The sequence below is a fragment of the Xenopus laevis genome, chromosome 9_10S (genome assembly GCF_017654675.1).
Source record: "Xenopus laevis strain J_2021 chromosome 9_10S, Xenopus_laevis_v10.1, whole genome shotgun sequence".
NCBI classification, from domain to species: Eukaryota; Metazoa; Chordata; class Amphibia; order Anura; family Pipidae; genus Xenopus; species Xenopus laevis.
Genome location: NC_054388.1, coordinates 2,333,732 through 2,340,608, shown reverse-complemented (window position 1 = coordinate 2,340,608; position 6,877 = coordinate 2,333,732). Strand labels below are relative to the sequence as shown.

Here is a 6,877-nt window from a genome sequence, read left to right as displayed (position 1 = left end):
CAGGATTCGGTTCGGGATTCGGCCAGGCTTCGGCCTTTTTCAGCAGGATTCGGATTCGGCCGAATCCTAATTTGCATATGCAAATTAGGAGCGGGGAGGGAAATTGCGTGACTTTTTGTCAGAGAACAAGGAAGTATACAATGTTTTCCCCTTCCCGCCCCTAATTTGCATATGCAAATTCGGGTTCGGTATTCGGCCGAATCTTTCACGAAGGATTCGGGGGTTCGGCCGAATCCAAAAAAGTGGATTCGGTGCATCCCTACTCTCGATACAATAAAGCGGACGCCCCTTTTCTTCTAAGGCTGCAAATCCACTGCCTTCTGCTACATTGTTTCAAGAGTCAGGACCGATAGTGCATAGAATATTAACAGCCGGGCCGAAGCTGCTTTCAGTTGTACATTTGCAAATAACTTTAAGACCATCGGAAAAAGACCATTAATGTCTTATACTCGCTTTAACTTGCAATGGAAAGCCTACTTTATTCCAGGAAGTTTATTAAGGGTGCGTCTGGGCAGAAGAACGGCGTGTTCCGATTTCATTTTTGATATTAGAGATGCACAAAATCACGGTTTCGCCCTTTTTGAGCTGGATTCAGAGTTGGCTGAATCCTTGTGCCTGACCGAACTGAATCTGAATACTATTTTGTAAATTAGGGGCGGGTAGGGAAATCATGTCACAAAAGAAGAATTTTTCCACTTTTTCCTTTCCTGCATATGCAAATTTGGATTCAGTTTGGTTTTCGGCCAAATCTTTCACGAAGGATTCGTGGATTTGGCGCATCCGTAATTATTAGGAAGCTGGAAATACCCCTGAAATGTCAATGTTCCCTCTGTGTAGAGCAGGGGTCCCCAACCGTGAGCCACATTCAAATGTAAAAAGTTGGGGAGCAACACAAACATGAAAAATGTTCCTGAGGTGCCAAATAAGGGCTGTGATTGGCTATTTGGTAGCCCCTATGTGGACTGGCAGCCTATAGGAGGCTTTACTTGGCACTATACTTAGTTTTTATGCAATTAAAACTTTCCTCCAAGCCTGGAATTCAAAAATAAGCCCCTGCTTTGAGGCCACTGGGAGCAACATCCAAGGGCTTGGGGAGCAACATGTTACTTAGGGCAACTGGTTGGGGATCACTGGTGTAGAAAGTAGTGTTTGAGCCACTTATATTAAAGGGGTCACCTCCACATGAATACTTCATATGAACGTTGATATTCTGAGACAATTTGCAGTTGATCTTCATTTTTGCCCTTTTCCAGTTATTTAGCTTTTTTTGTTCAGGAGTTGGCTATTTCAGCAGCTATCTGGTTGCTATGGGTCTTATTTACCCCAGCAACCATGCAGCAGTGATTTGAATGAGATACTGCAATATGAAAAGGTGGGTGGGTTGGGAGTGTGGTTGGGTGGGTTGGAAGCGTGGGTGGGAGTGTGGTTGGGTGGGTTGGGAGCGTGGGTCTGTGGGTGGGAGTGAGTGTGGGAGCGTGTGTGGGTGGCAGTGTGGGTCTGTGGGTGGGTGGTTGTTAGTGAGTGTGGGTGATGCTATAAACAGGCAGTTGTTGTACATTGCCACCTCTGCAGCAGCAGCGTCTCATTGTAGTGCCCCCGAGCCATTCACATTGGTTCTTTCATGGAGAGACGGGAGGAGGGGCAGTAGGAGAGTGACAGCAGCTGCTTCTTCCCTCCCCTTCTCCTTTCTGCTTCAATCACATCCCAACACCCCCCTTCCATCACCCAAAGCCCATCGGTCCCTCAGCTTCCCAAGGCCACAAGATGCTGGACATTTTCCTCCTGATGTTCTTTGCCATTATAGGCCTCGTCCTGCTCTCCTACATCATCTACATATTGTGAGGCATTAACCCTTCATCACAGGTGGGTCCTTTGTTTTCCATTCAATGAAACTAAGAGATGTCCCTTATAGAGACTTCATGTCCCTTCTCTTTAACCTTAGACAGACAGTCGGTCTTTTATCTGATTCTACTGTATCTATATCTCTATATTTATATCTATATATATCTCTATATTTATATCTATATGTCTGTGTATCTGCAGCCTTGGAATTGTTCTTCCTATTCTCAGTATTACCACTGACACATATTCATAATGATATTATCACTCGTTTATTATAAGGAATAATTACTCTCCATTTAACCTGCCCAAATTGTCTACGTTATAGTCCAAGGCTGAACTACAGCTCCCAGCATCCTCTGAAAAGCCATTTAAATTTAGCAGCATAGTCGGATATGGAATGCTGCAGGCTAAACCGGTTCTCTGACTCCTCCGCTTTACAATATATATATATATTCATGCTGTGGTTAGGAGCCCTTTCATTCTACTTTAATGGGGTTGTCTAATGGGTACGGAGAAATCCGGTGACCCAAATGTTCTATTTCTCCATGGGATGCAGAGTGGTAGCTCTAGGGAACGGGCCAGGGAGATGGTAAATAAGAATTCTTGGCCCAGTTCTGACAATCCTGTAGCTCCTGCAGGGCAAATAAACATGCTAAATATATGTATTATTAAAGCTGGAGGAGAAAAGGTGCAACTGATCGGTGGAGTAAAGTCCTGCTCATAAGAGGAAGGGCTGGGGTAAATGCAATGTAAGTAGGAATGGAACAGGACCTGCTCTGCTTAGCACTTATGCATTATTTAATTTCCTTTATTTCCACATTATTAGCAGTCAAACATGTCATGAACGTGTACCTCAAGTGCCACCTGCTGTTCTGCTTGGGCTGATGCAGGAAGCGTTTTCGGATGCTCCTCTGCTCAGTTCTATCTTGTCACACCAAGCAATAAAACTTCCAGAGATGCCTCCTGTGTAAGTTACTTAAAGGGATCCTGTCATCGGAAAACATGTTTTTTTCAAAACCCATCAGTTAATAGTGCTACTCCAGCAGAAGTCTGCACCGACATCCATTTCTCAAAAGAGCGAACAGTTTTTTTTATATTCAATTTTGATATCTGAAATGAGGCTAGACATATTGTCAGTTTCCCAGCTGCCCCCAGTCATGTGACTTGTGCCTGCACTTTAGGAGAGAACTGCTTTCTGGCAGGCTGCTGTTTTTCCTTCTCAATGTAACTTAATGTGTCTCAGTGGGACCTGGATTTTACTATTGAGTGTTGTTCTTAGATCTACCAGGCAGCTGTTATCTTGTGTTAGGGAGCTGTTATCTGGTTACCTTCCCATTGGTCTGTTGGGGGGATATCAGTCCAACTTGCAGTACAGCAGTAAAGAGAGATTGAAGTTTATCAGAGCACAAATCACATGACTTGGGGCAGCTGGGAAACTGACAATATGTCTAGCCCCATGTCAGATTTCAAAATTCAATATAAAAAAATCTGTTTTTTCTTTTGATAAATGAATTTCAGTGCAGAATTCTGCTGGAGCAGCACTATTAACTGATTCATTTGAAAAAATGTTTATTTTTCCCATGACAGTATCCCTTTAAGTTCTGCCATTCTGTCTGTAGAAGATTGTTGCTGAAGAACATTTTGTCTCCCTCTCAATGGAGCTATAAAATGATAGGGGTGCAGTGGCCGTATCTGGGGCTGGACAGTGGGGGTGGGTCCATGGTTGGTTAGTTGACCACAGTGCTGGATTGGGGTGGATCGTGGGGTCTGTAAGGGAGCGATCGGGGATAGTAATTTTCTTGGGTGCCCTTATGGTTTGGCCTGGCGCTGGTCCCGATTCATGTTTTTCTTTGTTTTCCAAACAGACGGAAATCGAGCAGCACCTGAAACATGAAATGACAACGTAAAGGGGTCGGAATGAGAAATTTCAAACCCGGGAGAAGGATCTGTGAAGTGCGGAAGAGCAGGAGATGTCCGTGCGATGCATTGGGACATCAGGGGAGCACAACAAGATGGCGGCCAAACCTTGTGATACATTTCTTCTCTTACATGTTGTGGCAAATGCATTAGAATCCTGTAGTCGGCAACGTATTCTATGATAACAAGTGTTGAATTTTTGTTTTAACAATGTCAGTCGTCGCTTTAAATAAAAGAGTTGTCCTTTAAGAAAGGAGTCGTCGTGACAGCATTTTGCCTTTGAATTTAAATGTCTCCTTGAAGGGGTGGCTCACTTTTAGTAGCTTATTCTAAGCAACTTTTCAATTGGCCTTTTTTATCGTTTGTTTTTGTTTTTTTATATATATAATTATCTGCCTTTCGCTGACGCTTTTGAGTTTGTCACTGACCCCCATCTAAAAAGAGAAATGCTCCATAAGGCTACAAATGTATTGTAATGGCTACTTCTTATCCCTCTTTATGAGCCGCAATCAGCATGGCTTTATGAAGGATAGGTCATGTCAGACTCATTTCATTGCTTTTTATGATGAGGTAAGTAAGATGCTGGACAGTGGGGGGGCAGTAGATCTATTTGGATTTTGCCAAAGTGTTTGATACTGTGCCCCACAAACGACTGCTTCTAAACTAAGGTCTGTTGGGCTTAATGAAGTCGTTTGCACATGGATAGGAAACTGGCTACAGGATCAGGTACAGAGGGTGGTTGTTAATGGGACATTCTCTACTTGGAGTAAGGTTCTTAGTGGGGTCCCTCAGGGCTCAGTATTGGGGCCACTTATTTAACTTGTTCATTAATGACTTAGGGGAGGGTGTTGTAAGTAATGTATCAGTGTTTGCAGATGACACAAAACTATCAGCCCAATTAATTCCATCCAGGATGTGGCACTTGCAACAGGATCTTGACTAACTGGCAATCTGGGCAGCTAAGTGGCAAATGAGATTCAATGTTGATAAATGTAAAGTCCTGCACCTGGGATGTAACAATATCCACTTATACCCTTAATGGGACTGCACTAGGCAAATCCATAATGGAGACGGAGCTTGGAGTCCTTGTAGATGATAAACTTGTCTGTAACAAGCAATGCCAGTCAGCAGCATCAAGGGCAAATAAGGTCTTGACTTGTATTAAATGGGGCAGAGAGTCACGGGAGGAGGGGGTCCCACTGTATAGAGCACTGGTAAGGCCCCATCTAGAATATGCCCTACAGTTTTGTCTCCATCACTCAAACAGGACATTATTGTATTAGAGAGGGGACAGAGAAGGGCAACTAAGCTGGTAAAGAGAAAATCTTAGCTATGAGGAAAGACTGGCCAAATTGGGGATGTTCACTCTGGAGAAGAGGCGCTTAAGGGGTGATATGATAACTATGTATAAATATATAAGGGAATCATATAATAATCTCTCTAATGATTTATTTACCAGTAGGTCTTTCCAGCTGACACAAGGTCACCCATTCCGATTAGAAGAAAAGAGGTTCCAGCTAAATATTGGGAAGGGGTTTGTTACAGTGAGAGCTGTGAAGATGTGGAATTGTCTCCCTGAATCAGTGGTACAGGCTGATACATTAGATAGTTATAAGGAAGGGTCGGATGCTTTATTCACCAGTAGCTCCTCCCAGCAGACAGGAGGGAGCCAATGAGATTAGAGGAGGGAAAGGGGTGTTACAGGGAGAGCTGGGAAGTGAATCAGTGGTACAGGCTGATACATTAGATAGGTACAAGGAAGGGTCGGATGCTTTATTCACCAGTAGCTCCTCCCAGCAGACAGGAGGGAGCCAATGAGATTAGAGGAAAGGGGTGTTACAGGGAGAGCTGGGAAGTGAATCAGGGGTACAGTCTGATACATTAGATAGGTATAAGAAGGGGTTGGATGGTGTTTAGCAAGTGAGGGAATACAGGGATATGGGAGAGAGCTCATAGTACAAGTTGATCCAGGGACTGGTCCCATTGCATCTTGGAGTCAGGAAGGAATTTTTCCCCCTCTGAGGCAAATTGGAGAGACTTCATCTGAAGGAGCAGTCAGCAGCCATTTGCTTCGAGTGAATCAGGCAGAGTCCAGTGTTTATAGAGGGGCTACAGATAAAGTGCAAAGTCTGTCAGGGGGTCCCTTTTCCAGTCTGTGAACTCCCATGATTTTATCTGCAGTGTTTACAGTTGCTGCTGTTTCAGGTCTATATGTTGAGCTGGTAAAATATTACCTCGGGCCAAGGCCGACATTATTAATAAGAATTATGGTTCCACAAAATCGGCCCTCTGCCATAACTGTCTGCTTTCCACTATCAGTTTGGCCCTGAACCACCCGAGCCCCTTATATCAGCACTTGGTCTCATCTGTTTGTAGCTGACTGGAAATATTGGTGAGACAATAGTTGTCAAATCATTTTAGATCATGGGGTCCCTCCAAGAGCCTCCCTCCATTCCCCAGGGTTTCTCCTGTTTTTTCCTAGTTTCTCTGGTTCCTCCTGGTTTCTCTGGCTCCTCATGGTTGCTCTGGTTCCTCCAGATTTCTCCTGGTTTTTCCTGGTTCCTCCTGGCTTCTTCTGTTTCCTCCTGGTTTCTCCTGGTTTCTCTTGGTTCTTCCTGGTTTCTCTGGTTTCTCCTGGTTTCTCTTGGTTCCTCCTGGTTTCTCCTGGTCTATCTGGTTCCTCCTGCTTCTCCATGCCGCTGTAAGTTGATGTCTCTAGGAGAAGGGCACCACTAGTATTAGTGTTGGATGAGACTTCCACCAGAAACGGACTGGGATTCTGAATAGGCCGTGAGCAGTGGTATAAGTAGATATTATTGGGCCCCACAGCAAATTATTTTTGAGGCCTCCAAAATTTCTAGCGGTTGTACCTGTTTTTTTAATGTTTATTGAAACTGTGTATGAATTAGAGTCATGTGGGGCCCCTATACCTAGTGGGGCCCCCCTGCAGCCGCAGTGTCTGCTTCCTCTATAGTTACCCCCCTGGCCGTGACATTTCACATACACAGAGGCTCAAACTGCCGCTCACAGGCCCAATAACTAGTGACTAGTCTGTGGCATCTTACAGGCGCCCCTCTGCCAGTGGCATAACTACATATTACTGGGCCCCACATCAAAT

At 44.4% G+C, this 6,877-nt stretch overlaps 1 long non-coding RNA gene across 1 annotated transcript; it reads left to right on the top strand.

Moving 5' to 3' along the window:
• The first annotated feature begins 1,463 nt into the window (after window positions 1–1,463).
• Window positions 1,464–4,008, top strand: LOC108702501. Its single transcript, XR_001933291.2, has 2 exons — window positions 1,464–1,863; window positions 3,708–4,008. It is a non-coding gene; the product is annotated as an uncharacterized LOC108702501 (long non-coding RNA).
• The last annotated feature ends 2,869 nt before the right edge of the window (window positions 4,009–6,877 follow it).